General features: G+C 38.1%; 1 pseudogene across 1 annotated transcript; it reads right to left on the reverse strand.

The window, feature by feature from the left end:
* Positions 1 to 2,837: 2,837 nt before the first annotated feature.
* Positions 2,838 to 4,388, reverse strand: LOC148848510 (AT-hook motif nuclear-localized protein 23 pseudogene; annotated as a pseudogene). The gene has a single exon (XR_016101078.1). The product of XR_016101078.1 is annotated as an AT-hook motif nuclear-localized protein 23 pseudogene (transcript).
* Between the last annotated feature and the right edge of the window lie 268 nt (positions 4,389 to 4,656).

Genomic DNA, 4,656 nt, shown 5'->3' on the forward strand with positions numbered 1-4,656 from the left:
CTTACAAATACATACAAAATAATATAAAATAGAAAGATTTGCGATTTTGTACTCCTTCCAAATGGAGCATAAAGAAAACCAACCCCGCTTTATTGTAAAAAACATTTAACATTGATTTCAAGATAAGGACAAAAATATAGAGAAGAAAAAACAACTTAACATAGGTTTTGGCCCATTCAAATTAATTTAAGACAATAAAAAATTGCAAACTGTTAAGATGAATGACCAAAAATAATGTAAATGACAGAAGATACAAGCAACATTTAGAGATCTATAGGGATGGAAGTACGAGATAGTGGTTGAGTTGATGGTACTAATAAGAAGTGAAAGATACTTTCGTTTTTCTGTTTTAATTTCATTCTTTTGAATGAGGATGAAGAAATATATAATTAAGGATTATGGTTTGTCCATTCAACCTCTCTTATTATTTTACAAAGACCAAGAAAATAGGAAGAATGGCGTTTATACAGAAGTACTCAAAATGATGTTTCCTAAGGAATGTTTTTATATATACTTTAATTATTTAAGAGTCTTTCTTTGATGTATCTATCTATATATACACATACTGTATGGATATGCAAAAAGATGCATTATAATATCTAATAATACAGCAGAAATTAAATTCCTGGAAGATTTGTTGGACAATATTAGTCATAAATCATGGAATAAGTTTTCTTAAATGTTGTTAGATTATAGAAATTATTTATTTTATAAAATATTAGTTTTAAGTAGGGCTTTCACAAACAATGCCAAACTGACCAAACCGATCAAACTGGCCCGACTCAATCTGATTTGGGCGGTTTTTTCACCACCAGCCGGTTTCGGGTTGTGAAGAGGGATAAACCGATAATTCAGTTCCGCGAACCAAACTGAACCGAGTTAGTTAATTTCTGATTTCTTAGTCTTTCCCTAACTAGGTAATGCCTATCCTAGTTTCTTCTTTCTAGTTAGTTACTTATTTTTAACATTAAAGAACAATAAAACATTAGTTAAATGGGAATTGCTTTTGTCTTTAGAATTGTTTTTCTTTTTTAGGAAATTTTACACCAATTTTAGGGCTGTTGACAAACAATGCCAAACCGACCATTCATGTTTGGGTCGGTTTTGCTTAATGGTAGGTCGGTTGTGGTTTGCTTTTTAAATAACCCGACCAGGTCGGATGAATTGAAAAAAATATATTAAACCGACCCAACCCGACCCGTGAACAGCCAAGGGGGCTGCTGTATTCATCCAGGTTGAAATGATAAACTAGAGAAGACAAGCATAAGAAGTAACTAAAGGTGATTGAAACCATAGGAAGAAAAAGAAAATGAAACAAATTTGATGGTACTCAACAACACAAATGCTACAATAAAATTTGAAGACCAAATGCCTGATGAAAAGTTCTAAGTCATGCATATTGCTCCCTATTGCACCTGAAAACCTAAACTTCTAAGTTTATTTATTTGGGTTATAGAAAGAGATATATAGATGGATAGATGCATGTTGAGTTCTGAAAACTGGATGGTTGGATTAATTAATGAAATCAGAGAGGCTCTAAGTTCTATTACTGAACAATCATCCTACCGCATTAACAATACCATAACCATTACTTCAAAAGATGCATGAATGAATGCAGTGCTTTCCATCAACTCATCCTTTTGTCCTCTTCACTTCATTGTTAAGTGAAGTTCTCTGTACGAAATTTCATTCTCTCGATAGCCATGCTATGATGCTTTCGGAGATGGAACCGATCGACTTCCAACACTCAATGTTGTTCCACTTATATAGATACAGATGATGACGATGATGCAAGTGCCACACGCATCCTTGTGATTACATGAAATTTACTTGGAGAAGAAGAAAGGCATCAGATCTTTACAACTATGCCACAATAAGAAAACATGGTGTTTTGGTATATACTTTCTGTACTAACAGATAATTATGGTGGTACTAATCCATTCAGAAGAAGAGCAGGAGAATGACAAGGTCTGAATTCTAAAAGAGGAATTAGAAATGGTTCAGGTTCATGTTAGCTCCAGTGGAGACTAAGACTGAAACACTTCAGAAGGAAAATGAAGATCAATAAAAATGCTTCATCGATCCTTCAGGTTAATTAGAATTTGTGCAAGAAAATTTGGATGTTCGATCCAAACTCAATGAATATCGTGTCCTCCACAAAAAAAAAAAACCCTTTTTAAGGTGTCTGTTCCAAGAGAATGATTAGAGATTGGAAACCCAAGACTTTGAACTCTTGATATATATGTTTCATTCATCTAAGATTCAAAGTCTAATATGTACAGAAAGAACAGCACCAGTCATATTAAAGTTCTCATACCCAAGTTCAGAAGAAAAAAAAAAAAAGATTATACAAATTCTTCGTTAGTTCGCCAACTTGGAAAAAATAGGTTGCTACAAGTCTGTTAATTTGCATTTATCATCTCAAATACTAATAAATGCCAAAAGGAATTAAACAAAGAAAATATAGAAAAGTTAACTTGTTTTTAACTAGACTAGAAAAACCAAACAAAATCTTGCTCATGTCATTTCTTTTCTTTTATATGTTTTGTGGTAACCAAAGCTTAATATAGAAAATAAAAAAGCAAAAATTGGATATTGTATATCTATACATGTATATAATATTGATATAAATCTAAAAATATAAATTAGTTTTTCGATATTAATTAAAAAATATGTAAACTATAGTTTTTTTGATATTATATATCTTTATATATGAAAAAAATATAAATAAGTTTATGTTTCCAACTTCCGATACCAACTGCCTCATCTTAGTAAGCAGTATTAATTAGGACTATACTGTTAATAGTCTTAAGGGTAATAGTCAGTGATAGTGCAAGTTGCCGGAAGTTCAAATCGTCAAATCCGCCGTTGCTTATGAAGAAGAGAGTTCCATGAAGAATAACAACAACAACAATAAGAGGACTTACAGAAGCCAAAAAACCAAAACCAAAACAACAGAAGAAAGAAGAAATTAAAAAAAAAAAAAAAAGAGATAGACAAGGAAAAGAACTAATTGTACATGGTGATGATGATGGATCCATGAATTAGCTGACCTTTGTGATCTAGAGACGGACTCAATCTCTCCGGTGATGCAGTTGGCCTCTGCCGAGCCGGGCTTTAACTTCGCGGCATGGAGATTACAACAAACCCCACACTGATTTTCCAACCGAGGAAGTACCCACAATCGGGTTGTTAGTAAGGAGGCCGGCCACCTGGATTGCCCGCCCAACCGTCGACGGGCAACTGACAATTCCCCATGTTAAGTGGAAAATTGAAGAATGGAAGGCCTGAAGATGGGTCGGGGAATGGGTTGTTGACACCTCCACCACTAACCCCTGCTCCACCACCAGGAGACTGTGAGACCGGGGGTTGCATCTGAAGTGGCTCCTCTTCGTCCAACGGAAGCCGCTCGTACGCAACATTTGTGAATGAAGCAGCTATAACGATAACCGGCCCGGATGCAATTAACGCACCGACGACGCTCCCTCCGACGACTTGACCCTGTCCTCCCGCCAAATATATCGTCAAGCTCGTAGCACCGGGTGGCGCCGGTGGTGGCAAGAAGGAACCCGATAGTGATAATATCTCGAAACGCCCGTGCAACGTCACGATCGCACCGGCTGCCGCCGGCTGACGCAAGCTGACGTTAGTCACCGTGCCGCTTCCGCTCAAGATGCAGATCCCACGTTGACGCCGGCGAGCGTACGTGGCTACACAGTCGAAGACATCACAGCCGCTCCCAACTTCTAGTATATGGGCCCGAAGCGTGTTGGCACTCTCCCTCGTGATAATTACCGGTGGCTTCGGCTTGTTCTTGGATCCAGGTGGTCGGCCTCTGGGTCGGCGACCAACGATGTCGCCGGGGCCGGCGTTAGCTGCAACAAGCTCAAGTCCTTGGTGACCACTATCGTCATGCTCGCCTGAAAACTGACCCCTGTTGTTGTCATCGTCAGAGTCCGGTTGCCTCTGGAGGTGCAATTCCGGCTGGAGTCGATGAACATAGCGAGATGCAGTGCCTAAATCCAAACCCGCCATGCCCTCATCAAAAGGAAAACAGGAACACAAGAAAAAACAAATAAAAAACAAACTTAAAAAAGAAAAAAAAATAACTGATTTGGTTTGATTTTTTTTGTGGGTATTAATTAAAGAAAAGAAAAGGAGGACCCCGGAACTCGAAGCCTAGACAGAATAGAAAACAGCAACAAGGATCGAGTGCAGAGGAAGGGAAGAGGAGCGGGAGGAGGAAGGAGAGACAAAGAAGCAAACGCTGCCATTCTCTTCACCGAAAAGCTTAAATATAAACATTTTTATATTTTATAAAACACAAGAGAGAAGGAGAGAGAGAGAGAGAGATTGTCTGTGTTTGTGTTCGTGTTTGGTTTGTGATAACTGATATCATATGAAATAATAAATAGTTTTAAATATAGACCCTTGGATTGGATGAGATGGATGGTTGGGTTAGATGATAGATGAAGCAGTAGGGTTTGAGAGGGTTAAGATAACCATGGTTAAGAGAAGTTGACCATGCTGAGTTAAGCTCTAACGTGAAGGGGAGCCAGACCCAGTTTTACATATTTACAATTGCAGAATGAAGGGCAAGTGGGACTGTGGGAGGTGGTGCTGCGGCGGATGGGGCCCTCTCTTGTCGCCTCATCT

This window comes from Nelumbo lutea, chromosome 6 (genome assembly GCF_056320005.1).
Source record: "Nelumbo lutea isolate HS-2025 chromosome 6, American lotus-T2T, whole genome shotgun sequence".
Lineage (NCBI taxonomy): Eukaryota > Viridiplantae > Streptophyta > Magnoliopsida > Proteales > Nelumbonaceae > Nelumbo > Nelumbo lutea.